Below are 23601 nucleotides of genomic sequence, written 5' to 3'. Positions count from 1 at the left end.
TTTTGTTTTAAAAGAAAAATAAAATAGAAAACAAAAAAGAGTGATTGAAAATCGGGTTAGGCCCAGGAAATAAAACAAGAAATGGGCCCAAACCAGCACGAGTCTGGTCCAGACCAGGCCTGCCCAGGCACCTCCTGAAACGACGTCGTTTCAGGGACGGTTAATCTGAGCCGTTCATTTCCATTGATCCGATGGCCTTTATTGGCCCTCATGACCCGACCCATTCCCATTTTTGACCGACCCCTTACTTAACCAAACGGCACCGTATGGTCAAGCTTCCCCAATCCTGGCCATCAATTTTAATCAATCCAACGGCCAGGATTGAATCAGCCTCCCCGTATATAAGCCTCCTATCATACCCCACGCCCCTATCCGAACCCCCTCCACTCACCGTCTTCACCAAAGCACTGAAACCCCCCCAAACCCTAGCAGCCCTAGTCTCCCTCGCCATTAAAGCCGGCGGCATGAACGCCGGTGATCACCTCCTGAACACCCTAAGACCCCCTCACTCTCCTGAACATGGATCTGTTACCCCCTAGCCTCGAATCACCTTCCTTCGTCTCGAATCTTCATTTGAAGATTCGAGTCGAACCCGGACCTATACCAAACCACCCCATCTTCATACCAGACACTCCCCGGACCCTCCTCGTGACCAAACCAGACTTGGTTTGGTCCGAATCTACCCACAACTCCTAAAAAACCAGATCTGAAAATCCAGACCTTAGAACACATGCACCTGGGGAATCCGGCCGGTCTTGAAAGGGGTTTGAGGTTTAATGGATCTTAACCAAGGTGTTCTCATGTGAGAACACCCTGGTTAAAATTTGTTCGGCCTCAAATGGGCAGAGTTGAGTCAGATTTGGGTCTGTTTGATTCAAACATTTTTCGGTAAGTTTTCCTTTCCTTTTGTTTAAGTTCTAATTAAGTTGTTAGCATGTTTCGTTGTGTTTGTTTGTTCTTTTGTTATTTTTCTGATTTCTTCCGTCCTTGTAAAGACCTTTTATTTGGTCGATTGGCTTCTGTGTATGTTTTGAACGTGTTCTGTGTTATACATGTTTGACTAGATTAGTCGACGCATAAATAGTTCATATAGGTTCCCAATAATTGAACAAAAGTTGTTTGATGCTTGTAGGTCCCCGTATGTGTTTGTTTATTTAAGCGACTGATTATTACCTGTTATAATTAGTATAGTCGACTCGATAAACGTCGTCGATTAGTTTTCTATAACTAATGGATCGAATGAGCTAATAATGTCACATGACTAAGTGAACCTTGTCACTGACTGAATGCCCAGCATTGTCTGAAATGAGTTGCTTGCATTACAAAAATGACTGAAAAGGTTCAGTCCAGGGCAGTCTTGAATTTGAACTTTCATGAGTTCAAAATGCCTTGATGCTGCAAGGGGCAGGGCAGTAATAAGCAGGGTTTAACATGGGTAGTCTGGGGTTCGAAAAGAACAGAAAGGGTTTAGTTTAAACAAGTTGACAAGTAGGATACTAATTAAGATTAAACTAATACCAATGGGGAACAAGACACAAGAGTATGAGTTTAAAATGAATACTAAAATAAGCCCATAATCCTGGATTAAAGAAAAGCCAGGCGTGAGGAACAGAGGGCTGGCACCAAAAGATGCTTAGGCATGGGCTTAAAAGAGTATGGGCAGTCTGCAAATAAGAGGGAGGCAGCTTAGCTGCACTGGGTCATTTTGGCTTATAAATAGGCCATCTGAGAACTTAAGAGGCTGGAACTTTTAGTCTGAAGAAAGGTCTAGTGAATTTAAAGAAAACTGAAAAACATAAGGTAGTTTCCAATAAACATTGTAACCAAACACTGCTTGAAAGTTGTATAAGAGTGCATATTGGTCAAGCTGTCTTGGCCAAGTTCTGTTGTTTGCATTGACTGAGCTGTTTGTGTTTGTTGAACTGGTGGTGTTGCTGCATTGAACACTCTGTTATTGCTGTCGTTTCATCACTCTTTCCTGGGATTGCTCATTTGGTGCTCGACTATTTGCTGGTTTTCTTTGTTCTGGGAAATATTATTGGTTGTCGTGGGCTGTGGAAAACACTTGGATTGTTGATTTGTTGCTGTATTGTTGCTGTGTATCTGCTGTTGCTGTGTTTACTACATACTGCCCAGCTGATCATTCCTTTCTTCTTTGTCCTCTATACCAGGTACACAACCAATGCACTGTCAAAAATGTAATTGGGAAATTTGAGCATGAATACAAATGAAAGTCCTGAAGAATGTCTTTTATACATAGATTGTTACATTAAATATTCATGTAATGTGTAATAGTTTGCATTCTTGTTTAGATACTGAAGGTAGCCTGTGTGCCTAGTAGATGTCAATATGTGGTGATTGAATGCTAGTTTGTATATGAAAGTTGATAGATAAAAGGGTCTCCAATGCAGTAGGTTGTATCTTAGGTTTTATATGGTTAGCATGTCCTTAAATACATAGAACTATCCATGTTAGTTAATTTCATGTCCTTTTGATAAACTGTCTCCTTACAATTGGCAAACCATTGCCTTAAAATAAACGGCGCAAGTCTGCACTTCTCAACCTCACGAAGGTCGAGCCCGAATCAAACGAACCCAGCAGCCTTTCATCAGAAAGGCATTGGCCCAGGTCCAGCCGATACTGTGTGGGCTGGGTTTGGGCCCACGATGCTCGATTAGCTGCCCATGGGCATGGCCATGTTTTCTTATTCTGCAAAGGCACTCGGAATTCCGTTATAATAACCTGCAAGCATGTAATTGAATAGGGTCATTTTTATTCTCAACTAGTAGAGACAAATGCGACAAGAAACGTAGTAGCTGTAGGATATCCTTTTAAAAATAAAGCCGAGATGAGCCTCGGCAGACAAAAACGCACAAGATGCGGGGCCCTCGTTAAATGTATATTATCGAAGCATTTAGTTTCCAGGACGGGTCGTTTAGCAAATCTCACAACCCTCCTAAAATAACAATATGTTAGACTCTTTAGGATGCGCCTTAATAAATCTTACCTTCTTAAACCCGGGTGCACATTTATGTGACCCAAATCCAATTCTCAACGGAGTCGAAATGTGTTTCTAATCACGGGTACATTGATTGTGACGCGGTTCGAGATACATTTTCACAATGTTGCAATTCTTGATAAACACAGTAAATGATAAAAGCGGTTAAAAGTTAAATTTTGCATATAAGTTCACACTTGTACAAAATCAGATAATCAAGCCGAATATAACAGTTGAGCGACCGTGCTAGAACCACGGAACTCGGGAATGCCTAACACCTTCTCCCGGGTTAACAGAATTCCTTATCCGGATTTCTGGTACGCAGACTTTAATATAGAGTCATTATTTTCCTCGATTCGGGATTAAAATTGGTGACTTGGGACACCCTAAATCTCCCAAGTGGCGACTCTGAAATAAATAAACAAATCCCGTTTCGATTGTCCTTTAATTGGAAAAAACTCCCTTGCGCCCCCGCGGGTGCGGAAAAAGGAGGTGTGACAGCTCTGGCGACTCTGCCGGGGATTGGCCCAGAACCACTGGCTCAGGGTTAAAAATTCGAGCTTAAAATAATTGTTATTATTTTGCTTTATTTATTATCTGATTTTTTTTACATGTTTGAGCCTAATGTGCTAAATGCTGCTTTTACTGCTTTGATATTGTTTGAACTGTACATATAAACTGTGCCGAAACCCTTCTCTTCTCTCTTGAGGAGCGCACGCTGGTCGTGGCTTCTTTCTGTTAGTGTCATATGCCAAAATAGAACGAGGATTCGGAGGAGTTGCAAAATCGGATGGCCTTTTGGTTACCGGTACACAGCTCCCATCCTTGGCTCGAGTTGTCCGCTCGGGTAAGCCAGGTCTAGAACAAACACCTAGGTTTTACAGCTTAGCATAACATAACTTCATGCCGGATCCCTAGTAGGAACGCTTATTTGCATCATGTGCATTTGACTTAGGGGACTCAGCACAGGGGCTGGGTCCGTCTAGGACAAGCAACCTGAGAATAAAGACCATCCTGCTACATCCTGTTTGCTTTATGCATTTACTTGTTTCAAGGCTTGCATGCTGACCGGTTTCTGAATATCGGGAATGTTTGGAAAAGGAAGAGGAATAACGGTTAAGGGGTTACTTATTTATTCTTGAAAAGTCACAAAAATGGTTAAAGCTCTGCCAGAATTTTGAAAAAAAAAGAAAAAAAAGAAAATGTGTGTCTTATTAATTTGTTTTTTAAAAAAAAAAAAAAAAGTAAGAGTCTTTGATTCATTTCTAAGAGAAAAATAGTGTGTCCCCAAAATTCGATTTATGCCTGAACTACGTCAGTTTGATTCTCGCAGGGTGCAAGATACGTAGGCAACCCCCATCGGGCTCAACTTGTTTTTCAAAATATAGGTACAATCCAAAGAACGAAAGTTTTTAAGGTGACATCATACTTTTTCGGAAACAACCAAATTTCGTTTTTTTAGAAAAAAGGTGTGTCAATTTGGTATTTGAGTCCAATGAGTCTGGATCTTTGCTTAATCACCCCAATAAACATGCAGAATGAGCATAAGTCCAAGTTTGCCGGTAACAGTTAGAAGCAAAATCCCTCTGGAAGTGCGATTATGGTGGGAGGATTTGGAAAAGTCAGAGCAAGACAAGATCAAACTGCACCTGGGAGGTTTGGTTAATTTGTTGAACGTCAGGCCTCGGTGCGACATCATAAAGGCTTTGGTTACATTTTGGGATCCGGCCCAGAACGTGTTCCGTTTCTCTGATTTTGAACTCACCCCAACCTTAGAAGAAATGGCGGGTTACATGGACGTCACTGAAGGTTTGAGACACAAATACCTGATCGCTCCAAGAGCTGTGAATTCACACAAATTCATGGATCTGTTGAAGATAAGCAAAGGAGTCCCATACGCTGAACTGGATAGAGGTTTTTCCACCCTACAATTCATATACCAGAGGTACGGGAGAAAAGGAGGATTTAATGATCCAGAAAGTGGTATTTGCAGCAGGGGAAATCTGGTAAAATGGAATGAGCATAGGCGGTTCGCTTTTATGGTGGCATTTTTGGGCCTTGTGGTGTTTCCCCGAAAAGATAGAAATATCGACCTGAAAGTGGCTGGAATCGTCAAAATCCTGATTACCAACGATAAAAGCATCCTTGCTCCTATGATAATGTCAGAAATATACCGAGCCCTCACGGCTTGTAAGGCTGGAGCAGACTTCTTCGAAGGGTGCAACTTGTTGTTACAGATGTGGATGATCGAACACTTGTGTCACCACCCTCAGTATATGCGCTACATGTCTACAAATGGGGGCTGCATCGAGGGTTATAGCCTAAGGGTTTCAGGTTTCCGATCACCGGGAGGGTTTGAAGAATGGATATCCTATCTCCGGGTCATCACCGCAGACCAAATAAACTGGACTTTGGGTTGGCTTTCTGTGGAAGAAATCATATACATGCCCGCCACTGGTCCTCACTTCCTCTTGATGGGACTCAGAGGTATTCAACCTTATGCCCCTTACAGGGTAATGAGACAGTTGGGAAGATGTCAAGTACTACACCCGGACAAAAATCTCAGCACTTATGCAGTCGAGGTCAGCAATGACGGCCCATTTCCTGAAAAGACAGTTCGTTGCACATGGAGTGAATGCCAGTACTTGACGGCAAATACCCGGGTAAGTGATGTGTCTAGGGGTGAAGTATCGCCGGCCTATCTCACTTGGCATAACAAGAAGAACATTGTGAAATGGCCAACCAAACGGCCTCACCTCCAAGATTTTGTTGAGTCATCGCAAGAACAATGGGACTGGCTCGCAAAAGAGGAAGGTTACCTGATTGAAATCAGGAAGCTGAAGCGACAAGTTGAAAGGATTGTATTCGAAAACAACGTGCAAGTCGCCCAAGAGCAGGCTGAAAAAGACAAGCTAGCCCAAGAGAACCAAACCCTGAAGGCCCGCCTTCGCCAAGCCAGTAAGAATAACATCGACCGACAGAAGCGTTGCTCCGACGAAAGATTGATAGCCAGTTTGAGAAATCAGGTCATCCAGAGCCAAGAAGAATTAGGCCAATCAGAGGCTTGCATAGCAAGGATGAGGGTCAAATGGGCAGAAGGTACAAAGGCCCGGAGGAAGCGCCTACAGCAAGTCATGAGGGATTGTGAACTGAGCGTCAAAGCAGCAAAGGAAACAAATTCCGCTCTGCAAGAGCAGATCTTCAAGCAAACACAAGATGCCCAAGCCGACAGGAGACGCTATTACAATGCAATGACAAGGATGGAAAGGCAAATGGATATGTTCCAGGATCAGCTCGCCACCAGTGCACAAGCGCTAGGACTAAAGAGCCGACAGATAAGGCAATTGTTCGCAGAAAGGGACAACATTCGAGCAAGAATTGACGAAATCGGGCATTACATCTACCTAAAATGCTTGGCATGCGAGCGAACACCTCGGGAAACCCTCATTGCTTCTATCATGGGCTGCGTCCACTGGATTATGAACGAGTTGAAGAGCTTGCAAAGAGACCTTACACCTAGGGCCGCGAAAGGGCCGAAAGATGCCTCGTGGGTCCCTAAATTGGAAAATTAGTTGTTGATCGAGTCCTGGTCGTTTTGTTTGTTGTTTCCCCATATGTTGTTTTCTTTCCTCAAACCAAGTTTAAAACCGTGGAGTCTGTACTGTTGCCATTTTTTTTGAAGCAATGTGTAATAGCAAATTTTGATAATAAAATTAAGCGACTCCAGAAGAATTTCTATATGTCTTTACTTCGAGGCAGAACTACGCCTGGTCTGATTCACGCGGGGACGTGATACGTAGGCAATCCCCATAAGATTCGACCGCTTCTAATAAAGAAAGAAAAGAGAATACAAATAAAATAAAACGCAGCGTTGCCCAAAATACTTTAAAGGGACGAATGAGCAAACCGGGATGACGCATGTTGTTTGAAGCAAAGCATGTAGAAACGGTTAACTGCCTAGGTGCATTGCATCCTTTATGTGTTATGATCAAATCTGTTAAGCTCTAACGCTAACAAAGCTTGTTGTTGTCTGATACCAGACAGTTAGTTGTTAAAGAATTCTGGCAACACACTCATACCAAACCAGATCCAAAGGACCGGTAGCAACAAGCATGACTACTTCAGAGAATAGTAATGAGGAAGAAAGGCCAATGAGTCAGTTGCTAAAAGAAGCGATGGAAAAGATTGAAAGGATGGGACTAGAGATGAATGCAATGCAGCTAGCCCTAGCCAAAACACAAAAGAGCCCTGAAACACTGGGACACATGCCGGAATACCCTCACTCTGGCCCTTCCACGAGCCGCCCAAATCCCCTTTATCACCAAGAAAGAAGCCCTCATGATTCCCAAGCTCCACCACCCCATCAACCTCTCCCAGCACCCAATATTCCCATTTTCGTGGGACCAATATCAGCCCCTTTGCAGAAAACGACCAGTGAGCCATTGTTTCAGGCTCATGATGCACAATACTATCCCCCTGAGCCTACATTCCATGCACTCGAGCCTCAAGCTTACAATCCACATTTAGAAGTGCCGGAAGAGGTTGAGAAGCCAGTTAAGGCTCCTGAACAGGATGAAGTGTTGAGAAAGTTCAAAAGCCTGGAGCAATCCTTCAGGAACTTGCACGGATTGGGCAATCAAGTCAGCGTAGCATACAAAGATCTGTGCCCTTTCCCAGACGTCCAACTCCCGGCTGGGTTCAAGATGCCTAAGTTTGATTTATATGAAGGGCACGGTGATCCCATGGCACATTTGCGGGGATTCTGTAGCAAAATGAGAGGGGCAGGCGGCAAGGATGAGCTGTTGATAGCTTATTTCGGCCAAAGTCTGAGCGGATCTGCACTAGAATGGTATACCAGGCAGGATTCCAGCAGGTGGTACACGTGGGATGATCTGGCGCAGGCTTTTGCAGGTCATTTCCAGTACAATCTCGAGATAGTCCCTGACCGTCTCACATTATTGAGAACTGGGAAGAAACCCGGGGAAAGTTTTCGCGAGTTCGGGTTCCGCTGGAGAGAACAAGCAGCTAGAGTCGATCCTCCCATGAGAGAGGGAGAGATGGTGGACTATTTCTTGCAGACACTGGATCCAACCTACTTTGGTCACTTGGTGACAACAGTTGGAAAATCTTTCAACGAGGTGGTCAAGATAGGGGTCATGATAGAAGAGGGTCTGAGGTCTGACAAAATCTTGAACTATTCGGCACTCAAAGCCACAACCCAGGCTATTCAAAGCGGCACGGGAGGTGCGCTGAGAAGAAAGAAAGAAGAGGTTGCCACGATCGAGGCAGGCAGTTGGTCCAGGGCTGGCAGGCCGCACTACAACCAACCCAGACCTCACAGGTCAAACTACCCATACAACCCACCACAAAATTTCTATCCACCTCGAGAACCACATTGTTCCGTACACCAAGCCCAGGCATACACTCAGCCTCCGGTTCGCCCACAATGGCGCGCACCGGCTCCCCAGAACATATATGCACCACCACAAAACACCTACCCTCCACCAAGGGCGTATAGAAACCCTTCAGGGGCAGGCTTTCGGGGAAATCTAGATGCTAGGAATGACAGGTTGCGGAAGCAGAGAACTTTCACGGAGCTGGGAGAAACCTACACCGCTTTGTTCCACAAACTGAGGCAATTGGGTTTGGTTAGTCCTGTCCAGACTCGAGAACCAAATCCCCCACCTCAGAACTTGGATCGATCAATCAGTTGTGAATACTGTTCAGGGATGCTCGGGCATGATACCGAGAAGTGCTGGAAATTAAGGCATGCCATACAAGATCTTATTGACACCAATAAGATCGAGGTCCAGACACCAGAAGCTCCTAACATCAACCAAAACCCACTGCCAGCGCACCACGAAACTCACATGATTGAGTTGGTGTGTGAGGGGGGAGAATTAAGAAAACCCTCACAAACAGTGATGATGATCCAAGCCGCCCCGAAAGAAGTCTTAACCAGTGGAGGGACGAGTGTACAGTTGCAGGGAGGAGGCATCAAGCCGGTAGTGATATTGGGAAAGAGCCCGTCTGCCATAACAAGCAAACCCGAGCCAAGCAAGTTGGTAATACCAGGGATCCCGCCCACACCAGCAGTCGTGTTGAAAGGGGTATGTAGAGAACGGGTGACCATAAAGCCTGTGGTCCAGCTACCGATGATTGACAGTAGGGCTGTGCCTTGGAAATATGAAAAGGCGGTGGTGATGTACAAAGGAAAACAGGTGGAAGAAGTCAATTGTGAAGCGCAAGGGCTGACTCGATCAGGTCGATGTTTTGCTCCGGTGGAGTTAAGAAGAACCAACCCAGTTGCAACCAAGAAACCTGTGTCTGAAGAAGAGGCTGAAGAGTTCCTGAGGAAGATGAAAGTACAAGACTATTCTGTGGTCGAGCAGCTGAGAAAAACACCGGCCCAGATCTCACTGTTGTCATTACTGATCCATTCTGAGGAGCATCGTCGGGCCCTGTTGAAGATATTGAACGAGGCTCATGTACCTAGTGAGATTTCTGTAAACCACCTGGAAACCATTGCCAACAAGATTTTCGAGGTGAACAGGGTAACATTCTCAGATGATGACCTGCCGGTGGAAGGTACGGAGCATAACAAAGCTCTATACCTAGCTGTCAAATGTGAAGACTCGGTGGTAACTCGAGTATTGGTGGATAACGGCTCAAGCGCCAATATTTGTCCATTATCCACTCTGGACCAGTTAAAGATCGACCGCGGAAGAATCCGGAAGAATAGCATCTGTGTCCGGGGGTTTGACGGAAACGGAACAGCCACTGTAGGGGATATTGTACTTGAACTAACCATTGGTCCAGTCCTATTCACCATGGAATTCCAGGTGTTAGATGCCACAGTTTCTTATAACCTGCTGTTAGGACGACCCTGGATTCATGCAGCCAAAGCGGTGCCTTCCACCCTACATCAGACGGTGAAGTTCGAGTGGGAAAGACAAGAGGTCGTGTTACACGGCGAGGATACAACATGCACCATGGGCGGAACCATTGTACCTTTCATAGAGACCGCTGATGACAAAGGTCCTTGGGTCTACCAGATTTTCGATACAGGGTCGGCCAACAAAATTTCTGAAGGAGAAATCATCCCGCACCCTAGGGTAGCTGCCGCAACAGTCATGATGGTCTCAGAAATGCTGGGTAATGGATTTGTGCCAGGAAAAGGCCTGGGAGTCGAGCTTCAAGGGATTGTCCAACCTGTCTCCCTTCCTAAAAATCTGGAAACTTTCGGATTGGGGTTCAAACCAACCACAGCAGACAGGAAGCAAACGCGAAAAATGAAGAAGAGGGTCTGGTTTCTGCCTAAACCAGTGCCACGCCTCTCAAGGTCTTTTGTCAAAGCGAGTGCCAAGGGGTCGCCGATCCCAAAGATTCGAGGACCTTTGATCGGTATAAATGAAGACCTGAATCAGAGTTTTGAGAGGCTATTCGCGGATGTCAGTATGGTGGAAGCTGGAGAAGGTTCCAGCAGAGCAGAGATACAGTTTGTGGGGCCTGAGGCCAAGACCAACAATTGGACAGTTACTCCTCTTCCTGTCCGAGGGGAGTCTTGGTAGTAGGCTTTGATTTATGTTTTGTGTGTTTTGTTTTGTCCGGATTATTCAAGGGTGTAATCCAAATTTTACTTTCGTTTTTGTAAAAGTGTGAACCCTTTTATCCCGCAAGTTTAATAAAGTTCTTTTCTTTTGTCCCATTTTAATTTTGTTTTGTTCTTTTTCTTTCTGAACAGTTCTCTTTTTACTGGTTCTAATGACATGGCATGCACAGCGGATCTTCGACCTAGTCTAATAAATCAATCTGAAACCGACTCAATGATGCAAGAGGTCGTTTGTGACGATGAATCTGAATGTGACGAAGGGGAAGCCTTCGAAGAGATAAACCGAGAACTGTGCCAATTTGAAGAGAAACCCAAGCCTAACCTGAATAACACTGAGGCTGTGAATCTAGGAGACGCTGATAACGTCCAAGAGACCAAAATTAGCATCCACATTGAGCCGAATGTCAGAGAAGAATTGATCAAAACCCTCATGGAATTCAAAGATGTTTTTGCATGGTCATATGACGATATGCCTGGATTAAGCACCAATTTAGTGGTTCACAAATTGCCCACTGACCCGGCATACCCTCCGGTCAAGCAAAAACTAAGGAAATTTAAAACAGAAATGAGTGTAAAGATCAAAGAAGAAGTGATTAAGCAGTTGCAAGCGAAGGTCATTCGGGTCACTCGATATCCCGAGTGGTTGGCCAATGTGGTACCAGTCCCAAAGAAGGATGGAAAAATCAGGGTGTGCGTCGACTACCGCAACCTCAACAAAGCAAGTCCCAAGGACAATTTTCCGTTACCCAACATTCATATCCTGATCGATAATTGCGCTGGGCGCGAGATCGGATCCTTTGTGGATTGCTATGCGGGTTATCATCAGATCCTAATGGACGAAGAGGATGCTGAGAAGACAGCGTTTATTACGCCATGGGGAACCTACTGCTATCGGGTAATGCCGTTCGGGTTAAAGAACGCCGGGGCAACGTACATGCGAGCAATGACTGCTGTGTTTCATGACATGATACACAAGGAAATCGAGGTGTACGTCGATGATGTGATCATCAAATCTTGGCGTCAGGAGGACCATGTAGCAGACCTAAGGAGATTTTTCCAAAGACTCCGGAGGTATGATATCAAGCTTAACCCGGCCAAATGCGCATTCGGGGTTCCATCAGGAAAGTTGCTAGGATTCATCGTCAGTCGACGGGGGATTGAGTTAGACCCATCCAAAATTGAATCCATCCGAGATTTGCCACCGCCAAGGAACAAAACAGAGGTAATGAGTTTGCTGGGTAGACTCAATTACATCAGCAGGTTCATCGCTCAACTCACAGCGACTTGTGAGCCCATATTTCGGCTGCTGAGAAAGGATGCTGCAGTAAGTTGGACGACAGAGTGTCAGGAGGCTTTCGACCAAATCAAAGGGTATCTGTCTAATCCACCCGTATTGGTCCCGCCTAAGCCCGGGAAGCTTTTAATTCTTTATCTAACGGTCCTGGAAAATTCATTTGGTTGTGTACTGGGGCAGCATGATGACACAGGAAGGAAGGAGCAAGCCATCTACTATCTTAGCAAGAAATTCACAGTACATGAGGTCAAGTACACTCAACTCGAGAAAACATGTTGCGCCCTAACTTGGGTAGCTCAGAAGTTGAAACACTACCTGTCTTCGTATACTACTTATCTCATATCCCGCTTGGACCCATTGAAGTATATCTTTCAGAAACCTATGCCCACGGGAAGGTTGGCAAAATGGCAAATTCTGCTCACAGAGTTTGATATCGTCTATGTAACGAGGACGGCCATGAAAGCCCAGGCGCTGGCAGACCATTTGGCAGAGAATCCCGTTGATGAAAAATACGAGCCCTTAAGAACGTATTTTCCTGACGAAGAGGTAATGCATACAAATGAGTTGGAATTGCCTGAGGAACCGGGTTGGAAGCTTTTCTTCGATGGAGCTGCAAACGCGAAAGGGGTTGGAATAGGAGCAGTACTCATTTCTGAAACAGGACGGCATTATCCTGTTACGGCTCAACTACGCTTCTATTGCACCAACAATATGGCCGAGTATGAGGCTTGCATTCTGGGTCTGCGCTTGGCTGCTGACATGGATGTCCAAGACGTCTTGGTCTTGGGAGACTCGGACCTCTTGGTACATCAAATTCAGGGTGAATGGGAAACACGAGATCTAAAACTCATACCATACCGACAATGCTTGCATGATCTGAGCAAGCAATTTCGATCGGTGAAGTTCAAACACATCCCGAGAGTTCACAATGAGGTTGCGGATGCCTTGGCCACCTTAGCATCAATGTTGCACCACCCTGACAAAATGTATGTTGATCCTCTACACATCCAGGTCCGTGATCAGCACGCCTACTGCAATGCCATAGAAGAAGAAGCAGATGGCAAACCCTGGTTTCATGATATCAAGGAATACCTCAGAATGGGGATATATCCAGAACATGCCTCTAGAGACCAAAAAAGAGCCCTTCGGCGTTTGTCGAATGGTTTCTTCCTCGGTGGAGGAGTATTATACAAAAGAACCCCGGGTTTGGGACTGTTGAGATGCATAGATGCCAGTCAAGCAACGACGGTTATGGCAGAGGTACATGCTGGAGTTTGTGGGCCACACATGAGCGGATATGTATTGGCAAGAAAGATCCTTCGAACAGGGTGTTATTGGCTCACCATGGAACACGACTGTATCACTTTCGTGAGGAAATGCCATCAGTGCCAGATACATGGAGATTTGATTCATTCTCCGCCAACAGAGTTACATACGATGTCAGCACCCTGGCCGTTTGTGGCATGGGGCATGGATGTCATTGGGCCCATCGAGCCGGCAGCATCCAACGGTCATAGGTTCATCCTAGTGACCATTGATTACTTCACCAAATGGGTTGAGGCTAAAACCTTCAAATCAGTAACCAAGAAGGCAGTGGTGGACTTTGTTCACTCCCATATCATCTGCAGATTTGGGATCCCAAAAGTGATCATCACGGATAACGGTGCGAATCTTAATAGCAGCTTGATGAGAGAGGTATGCCAACAATTCAAGATTACACACCGCAATTCCACCCCATATCGTCCCAAGGCGAATGGAGCAGTCGAAGCAGCCAATAAGAATATCAAGAAGATACTGCGAAAGATGGTGGAAGGTTCCAGACAATGGCACGAGAGATTACCCTTTGCTTTGTTGGGTTACCGCACTACCGTCCGAACTTCCATAGGCACAACTCATTATTTGTTGGTGTATGGAACTGAGGCCGTAATACCGGCGGAGGTCGAAATTCCGTCCCTCCGAATTGTCGCTGAAGCCGGGATTGATGATGATGAATGGGTAAAAGCTCGATTGGAACAGTTGAGCCTGATAGATGAGAAAAGATTGGCAGCAGTGTGTCATGGTCAGCTGTACCAGAAGAGAATGGCAAGAACATATAATAAGAAGGTGCGCCCCAGGAAGTTTGAAGTAGGGCAGCAGGTATTGAAGAAGATCCTCCCACATCAGGTCGAGGCAAAAGGCAAATTCGCCCCAAATTGGCAAGGGCCTTATATCGTGACCAGAGTATTGACCAACGACGCTTTGTGTTTGACAGATGTCGAGGGGAGATGTGTCGACATGACTATCAATTCTGATGCAGTCAAGAGATATTATGTGTAATTTCTTTAATTATGGCAATTTTTGGTTTATTTGTTTGTATTTGGCATTTATTGGATAATGAGATGACGGAGGCAATTCTTTCTTCTATCCAAACACTTTTAACCCTTGCTTCCCCCTTTGAGCCTTAAGTAATTCTTTCATACCCCTCTTTTGGAATCACTAATGGAAAAGACATGAAAAAAAAGAAAAGAGAAAGAAAATGAAAAGAAGGAAAAGAAAAAAAGAAGAAGATAAAATCATAAGAAATACAAAACCGTGGGAACTACGTTTGACCTGATTCCTCAAAGAGGATACGTAGGCGCCTCACGGCTCGGTCATAGTATGCATCATAGTGAATATAGGATGCATAAGGTACATAGTGTGCATAATAGGCACAGTGTGCGTAACGCACATAGCGCAACATAAGTGTAAAAAAAAAAAAAATTCCCCAAGCAAGAAAACTGGGGCAGAGGTTATGTTTTAGGTTCCAACAAAGGTTTGATTCCAAAAGTTGTAGCACATCACCCATCAAATTATTTTCAATTTCATAGCCTTTCTTTAACTCCACACCAAAGCCAACATCAACGTCCAAAAGACCTCCCGATCAATGTTCAAGAGATGTCGAGTCAGGCAAATGAGACCGAGTATAATACACCGATCCCCAGCAAAGAAGAGGATCGTAAGACTGAGAATGAATTGATGGTCGAAGGAATCTCCAGAAGAGAGGGTCGTACCTACAACGCCCCGATTCCCCGAAAGAAATAAAATGAGAGAGTCTTATCGGTGAAAACCTTCACAGGCACCGAGAGGCGATGTAAGATGAGGGATATGAAATGAGAGAGTCTTATTGGTGAAAACCTTCACAGGCACCATAAGGCGCCGGGAGATGAGAGAAAAGAGAGAGTCTCATTAGTGAAAACCCCTCGAAGGGCACTATGAGGCGACGAGACAGATCAGCGAAGCTACCACATTAGAAACGAAGTGAACACTCCTTTATCATCCCCAGCAAGTCAAACCATCGGGCAAATCAATTGATACAAATAGACTGGGTCGGAATCTATGGTGCACGCCATGATCACGGGGACCAGTTGTGTCCTCCAGATAAGTTCTTTTGATTGTCTCCTCCCACAAAATATTGGTTCAGAAAGATTTTCTCCTTTCCATATCTTTATTTCTTTTCCTAAAATGTGTCTTTAAAGGATTTTTCAAAGCTTACTACCAGAAACCGAAGGGGAATTCATCCAATGCAGGATAATACAAACAGTCTTAAAGGCCGGCCCCAGGCAATGCAATGATCGTGCCCGGCAATTTTGGAGGAAGTAAGCTCCTAAAGGGAGTGGTTTCGGGAGTTAAAAGCAGACTCTCACAGCATATGCTTAAAGAGAAAGCAGAAAAGAGGTTTAATTGAAAGCCAATCCCCAGAAGGCTAGAGACCCCCAGCAGGCAACTCTGCCCACTAATCAATTATGGGACATAGAGCCAGAAAAGAGAAGAAAGAAAAAATCATCCGCCAGAAAGGCACCCTCTACCACCACGATAAAAGCTAATTAAATCCTTTTGTTTGCTGCAGGAAAACAAAGGATTGATGATGGCAGCAAGATACAACGCCAGGGAAGTCACCAAGACCGGGGCAGAAAATTTTCTTCCGATTGTCAAAATTTTTTTTTTCGGAAGAACGGGGGAACGATTTCGAATACATTTAAGTTCTAGGTCGCCCACCAGTATAATGCGAGAATACATTTAAGTTCTAGGTCGCCCACCAGTATAATGCGGGAATACTTTTAAGTTCTAGGTCGCCCACCAGTATAATGCGGGAATATATTTAAGTTCTAGGTCGCCCACCAGTATAATGCGGGAATACATTTAAGTTCTAGGTCGCCCACCAGTATAATGCGGGAATACATTTAAGTTCTAGGTCGCCCACCAGTATAATGCGGGAATACTTTTAAGTTCTAGGTCGCCCACCAGTATAATGCGGGAATACTTTTAAGTTCTAGGTCGCCCACCAGTATAATGCGGGAATACTTTTAAGTTCTAGGTCGCCCACCAGTATAATGCGGGAATACATTTAAGTTCTAGGTCGCCCACCAGTATAATGCGGGAATACTTTTAAGTTCTAGGTCGCCCACCAGTATAATGCGGGAATACATTTAAGTTCTAGGTCGCCCACCAGTATAATGCGGGAATACTTTTAAGTTCTAGGTCGCCCACCAGTATAATGCGGGAATACATTTAAGTTCTAGGTTTTCCACCAGTATAATACGTGAATACTTTTAAGTTCTAGGTCGCCCACCAGTATAATGCGTGAATACATTTAAGTTCTAGGTCGCCCACCAGTATAATGCGGGAATACATTTAAGTTCTAGGTCGCCCACCAGTATAATGCGGGAATACATTTAAGTTCTAGGTCGCCCACCAGTATAATGCGGGAATACATTTTAAGTTCTAGGTCGCCCACCAGTATAATGCGGGAATACATTTAAGTTCTAGGTCGCCCACCAGTATAATGCGGGAATACATTTAAGTTCTAGGTCGCCCACCAGTATAATGCGGGAATACATTTAAGTTCTAGGTCGCCCACCAGTATAATGCGGGAATACTTTTAAGTTCTAGGTCGCCCACCAGTATAATGCGGGAATACATTTAAGTTCTAGGTCGCCCACCAGTATAATGCGGGAATACATTTAAGTTCTAGGTCGCCCACCAGTATAATGCGGGAATACATTTAAGTTCTAGGTCGCCCACCAGTATAATGCGGGAATACATTTAAGTTCTAGGTCGCCCACCAGTATAATGCGGGAATACTTTTAAGTTCTAGGTCGCCCACCAGTATAATGCGGGAATACATTTAAGTTCTAGGTCGCCCACCAGTATAATGCGGGAATACATTTAAGTTCTAGGTCGCCCACCAGTATAATGCGGGAATACATTTAAGTTCTAGGTCGCCCACCAGTATAATGCGGGAATACATTTAAGTTCTAGGTCGCCCACCAGTATAATGCGGGAATACTTTTAAGTTCTAGGTCGCCCACCAGTATAATGCGGGAATACTTTTAAGTTCTAGGTCGCCCACCAGTATAATGCGGGAATACTTTTAAGTTCTAGGTCGCCCACCAGTATAATGCGTGAATACATTTAAGTTCTAGGTCGCCCACCAGTATAATGCGGGAATACATTTAAGTTCTAGGTCGCCCACCAGTATAATGCGGGAATACATTTAAGTTCTAGGTCGCCCACCAGTATAATGCGGGAATACTTTTAAGTTCTAGGTCGCCCACCAGTATAATGCGGGAATACATTTAAGTTCTAGGTCGCCCACCAGTATAATGCGGGAATACTTTTAAGTTCTAGGTCGCCCACCAGTATAATGCGTGAATACATTTAAGTTCTAGGTCGCCCACCAGTATAATGCGGGAATACATTTAAGTTCTAGGTCGCCCACCAGTATAATGCGGGAATACATTTAAGTTCTAGGTCGCCCACCAGTATAATGCGGGAATACATTTTAAGTTCTAGGTCGCCCACCAGTATAATGCGGGAATACATTTAAGTTCTAGGTCGCCCACCAGTATAATGCGGGAATACATTTAAGTTCTAGGTCGCCCACCAGTATAATGCGGGAATACATTTAAGTTCTAGGTCGCCCACCAGTATAATGCGGGAATACTTTTAAGTTCTAGGTCGCCCACCAGTATAATGCGGGAATACATTTAAGTTCTAGGTCGCCCACCAGTATAATGCGGGAATACATTTAAGTTCTAGGTCGCCCACCAGTATAATGCGGGAATACATTTAAGTTCTAGGTCGCCCACCAGTATAATGCGGGAATACATTTAAGTTCTAGGTCGCCCACCAGTATAATGCGGGAATACTTTTAAGTTCTAGGTCGCCCACCAGTATAATGCGGGAATACATTTAAGTTCTAGGTCGCCCACCAGTATAATGCGGGAATACATTTAAGTTCTAGGTCGCTCACCAGTATAATGCGGGAATACATTTAAGTTCTAGGTCGCCCGCCAGTATAATGCGGGAATACATTTAAGTTCTAGGTCGCCCACCAGTATAATGCGGGAATACTTTTAAGTTCTAGGTCGCCCACCAGTATAATGCGGGAATACATTTAAGTTTTAGGTCGCCCACTAGTATAATGCGGGAATACATTTAAGTTCTAGGTTGCCCACCAGTATAATGCGGGAATACATTTAAGTTCTAGGTCGCCCACCAGTATAATGCGGGAATACTTTTAAGTTCTAGGTCACCCACCAGTATAATGCGGGAATACATTTTAAGTTCTAGGTCGCCCACCAGTATAATGCGGGAATACTTTTAAGTTCTAGGTCGCCCACCAGTATAATGCGGGAATACATTTTAAGTTCTAGGTTTTGGAATCAGTAACCCCACCTGAAGACGGAAGGTTACAACAGAGATCCCCCAAGCAGGAAACAATGAAATCCCCCAGCACCGAGAAGCAGAAGGCTGCAAAAGCAAGCGCGCATTCAAAAGGAAGAAGGAACGCGTCTCAGAAGAAGCAGTTTGGAGACGTTATAGCATGCCCAATATAACAATGTTGATGAAGAAACATACCACTGAAGAAACCATTGAAAGATTTAAAGAAGAAAGCCATGTTCCCAGCAAATCAAGCAAAGTGATGAAAATTGGCATTCAGAAAGGGCGAAGGGCCAGCATAATCTGCCAAGTTCACAAAATAAAGGCGTCAGAGGAAAGCATTGGCCGACAAGAAAGCAAGACAACAAGAACAAGTCGGAGATAGATGAGATCTCCTACTCTAGCTTAGCTTCTTGTTTTTCCTTTCAAGATCAATGTAACAAGGAGATCAGTGAGCGGTAGCATCCTACAGCAGCATGCAACAGCGCACAACAGCAGCAAACACTACAGTCACACGGTAGTCCCAGCTACCAAAATTTCCCGAACTACATTGACCTGATTCCTGTTCAGCCCAGGATATGTAGGAAACCTTTGAAGCAAAGGTTCGGTCAAATCTTTTTCAAAAAATGCTTCACACGGAGTACTCGGACGAGCAAAAATCGCCCGCTTTATCTTTGCGCGAAAACCCTTCGTGTCTTCGTGCAAAGAGGGGCAGCTGTAAGCACGTGATTTTTGCTTTACAAGCAATCGCTCTAAAAGAAAATAAAAATGGTGACAAATGATTTCGCTGTACAATTGTTCGAGTTTTTCGTGACATGTGTTGTTAGTCATTTGTGGATCTGTCCATTTTGCATTTTTATCATTAACAAACAAAATACAGAATATGTATGTCAGGGTGATTAAACCATAATTCGATCAGTAAAAGAAAATTCAAAAAATATATGTGCATCGTTCGTTCTAGGTTTTTAGTTAACTTACTTAAATATTTTTGTGATAATTGTGTTAAAATGTTACATTGTTGTTGGTTTTAATTTCATTGTTTTATTATTGTTATTTCATTTTGTTTTAAAAGAAAAATAAAATAGAAAACAAAAAAGAGTGATTGAAAATCGGGTTAGGCCCAGGAAATAAAACAAGAAATGGGCCCAAACCAGCACGAGTCCGGTCCAGACCAGGCCTGCCCAGGCACCTCCTGAAACGACGTCGTTTCAGGGACGGTTAATCTGAGCCGTTCATTTCCATTGATCCGATGGCCTTTATTGGCCCTCATGACCCGACCCATTCCCATTTTTGACCGACCCCTTACTTAACCAAACGGCACCGTATGGTCAAGCTTCCCCAATCCTGGCCATCAATTTTAATCAATCCAACGGCCAGGATTGAATCAGCCTCCCCGTATATAAGCCTCCTATCATACCCCACGCCCCTATCCGAACCCCCTCCACTCACCGTCTTCACCAAAGCACTGAAACCCCCCCAAACCCTAGCAGCCGCCCTAGTCTCCCTCGCCATTAAAGCCGGCGGCATGAACGCTGGTGACCACCTCCTGAACACCCTAAGACCCCCTCACTCTCCTGAACATGGATCTGTTACCCCCTAGTCTCGAATCACCTTCCTTCGTCTCGAATCTTCATTTGAAGATTCGAGTCGAACCCGGACCTATACCAAACCACCCCGTCTTCATACCAGACACTCCCCGGACCCTCTTCGTGACCAAACCAGACTTGGTTTGGTCCGAATCTACCCACAACTCCTAAAAAACCAGATCTGAAAATCCAGACCTTAGAACACATGCACCTGGGGAATCCGGCCGGTCTTGAAAGGGGTTTGAGGTTTAATGGATCTTAACCAAGGTGTTCTCATGTGAGAACACCCTGGTTAAAATTTGTTCGGCCTCAAATGGGCAGAGTTGAGTCAGATTTGGGTCTGTTTGATTCAAACATTTTTCGGTAAGTTTTCCTTTCCTTTTGTTTAAGTTCTAATTAAGTTGTCAGCATGTTTCGTTGTGTTTGTTTGTTCTTTTGTTATTTTTCTGATTTCTTCCGTCCTTGTAAAGACCTTTTATTTGGTCGATTGGCTTCTGTGTATGTCTTGAACGTGTTCTGTGATATACATGTTTGACTAGATTAGTTGACGCATAAATAGTTCATATAGGTTCCCAATAATTGAACAAAAGTTGTTTGATGCTTGTAGGTCCCCGTATGTGTTTGTTTATTTAAGCGACTGATTATTACCTGTTATAATTAGTATAGTCGACTCGATAAACGTCGTCGATTAGTTTTCTATAACTAATGGATCGAATGAGCTAATAATGTCACATGACTAAGTGAACCTTGTCACTGACTGAATGCCCAGCATTGTCTGAAATGAGTTGCTTGCATTACAAAAATGACTGAAAAGGTTCAGTCCAGGGCAGTCTTGAATTTGAACTTTCATGAGTTCAAAATGCCCTGATGCTGCAAGGGGCAGGGCAGTAATAAGCAGGGTTTAACAGGGGTAGTCTGGGGTTCGAAAAGAACAGAAAGGGTTTAGTTTAAACAAGTTGACAAGTAGGATACTAATTAAGATTAAACTAATACCAATGGGGAACAAGACACAAGAGTATGGGTTTAAAATGAATACTAAAATAAGCCCATAATCCTGGATTAAAGAAAAGCCAGGCGTGAGGAACAGAGGGCTGGCACCAAAAGATGCTTAGGCATGGGCTTAAAAGAGTATGGGCAGTCTGCAAATAAGAGGGAGGCAGCTTAGCTGCACTGGGTCATTTTGGCTTATAAATAGGCCATTTGAGAACTTAAGAGGCTGGAACTTTTAGTCTGAAGAAAGGTCTAGTGAGTTTAAAGAAAACTGAAAAACATAAGGTAGTTTCCAATAAACATTGTAACCAAACACTGCTTGAAAGTTGTATAAGAGTGCATATTGGTCAAGCTGTCTTGGCCAAGTTCTGTTGTTTGCATTGACTGAGCTGTTTGTGTTTGTTGAACTGGTGGTGTTGCTGCATTGAACACTCTGTTATTGCTGTCGTTTCATCACTCTTTCCTGGGATTGCTCATTTGGTGCTCGACTATTTGCTGGTTTTCTTTGTTCTGGGAAATATTGTTGGTTGTCGTGGCTGTGGAAAACACTTGGATTGTTGATTTGTTGCTGTATTGTTGTTGTGTATCTGCTGTTGCTGTGTTTACTGCATACTGCCCAGCTGATCATTCCTTTCTTCTTTGTCCTCTATACCAGGTACACAACCAATGCACTGTCAAAAAATGTAATTGGGAAATTTGAGCATGAATACAAATGAAAGTCCTGAAGAATGTCTTTTATACATAGATTGTTACATTAAATATTCATGTAATGTGTAATAGTTTGCATTCTTGTTTAGATACTGAAGGTAGCCTGTGTGCCCAGTAGATGTCAATATGTGGTGATTGAATGCTAGTTTGTATATGTAGGTTGATAGATAAAAGGGTCTCCAATGCAGTAGGTTGTATCTTAGGTTTTATATGGTTAGCAGGTCCTTGAATACATAGAACTATCCATGTTAGTTAATTTCATGTCCTTTTGATAAACTGTCTCCTTACAATTGGCAAACCATTGCCTTAAAATAAACGGCGCAAGTCTGCACTTCTCAACCTCACGAAGGTCGAGCCCGAATCAAACGAACCCAGCAGCCTTTCATCAGAAAGGCATTGGCCCAGGTCCAGCCGATACTGTGTGGGCTGGGTTTGGGCCCACGATGCTCGATTAGCTGCCCATGGGCATGGCCATGTTTTCTTATTCTTCAAAGGCACTCGGAATTCCGTTATAATAACCTGCAAGCATGTAATTGAATAGGGTCATTTTTATTCTCAACTAGTAGAGACAAATGCGACAAGAAACGTAGTAGATGTAGGATATCCTTTTAAAAATAAAGCCGAGATGAGCCTCGGCAGACAAAAACGCACAAGATGCGGGGCCCTCGTTAAATGTATATTATCGAAGCATTTAGTTTCCAGGACGGGTTGTTTAGCAAATCTCACAACCCTCCTAAAATAACAATACGTTAGACTCTTTAGGACGCGCCTTAATAAATCTTACCTTCTTAAACCCGGGTGCACATTTATGTGACCCAAATCCAATTCTCAACGGAGTCGAAATGTGTTTCTAATCACGGGTACATTGATTGTGGCGTGGTTCGAGGTGCGTGTCCAACGTTGCAATTCTTGATAAACACAGTAAATGATAAAAGCGGTTAAAAGTTAAATTTTGCATATAAGTTCACACTTGTACAAAATCAGATAATCAAGCCGAATATAACAGTTGAGCGACCGTGCTAGAACCACGGAACTCGGGAATGCCTAACACCTTCTCCCGGGTTAACAGAATTCCTTATCCGGATTTCTGGTACGCAGACTTTAATATAGAGTCATTATTTTCCTCAATTCGGGATTAAAATTGGTGACTTGGGACACCCTAAATCTCCCAAGTGGCGGCTCTGAAATAAATAAACAAATCCCATTTCAATTGTCCTTTAATTGGAAAAAACTCCCTTGCGCCCCCGCGGGTGCGGAAAAAGGAGGTGTGACAGATGTTGCTACAATGATTTAGTATTTTGTAACATTTTTTCTTCTGAATATTGCAATTAGAATATTGAAAAAATAATGAAATTTGCAATCAGATTCTCTCTGATGTATGAATTAAGATGCTACTTTTTGTCATAATGAAAGTATTGGTAGAAGTTTTATTTCAAATACTATTATGTCACTATACAAAATAATATACAAAATAGATGACAATATACAAAAAGACCGTTACTATACAAAAATATACAAAATAGACTGTCACTGTACAATTTATATGTAATATTTTGTTCCTATACAAAAAAATACAAAATAAACTATAGCTATACAAAAAATATACAAAATAGATGTCACTATACAAAAACTATACAAAAAGAGGGATTACCAATTAAATATACAAAAATATACAATTTGCATACAATAGACTGTGACTATCCAAAAAATATACAGATAGATATCACTATAC

This window comes from Nicotiana sylvestris, chromosome 11 (assembly GCF_000393655.2).
Source record: "Nicotiana sylvestris chromosome 11, ASM39365v2, whole genome shotgun sequence".
Classification (NCBI taxonomy): domain Eukaryota; kingdom Viridiplantae; phylum Streptophyta; class Magnoliopsida; order Solanales; family Solanaceae; genus Nicotiana; species Nicotiana sylvestris.
The sequence above is the reverse complement of the archived record's forward strand: the minus strand, read 5'-3'. Positions refer to the sequence as shown.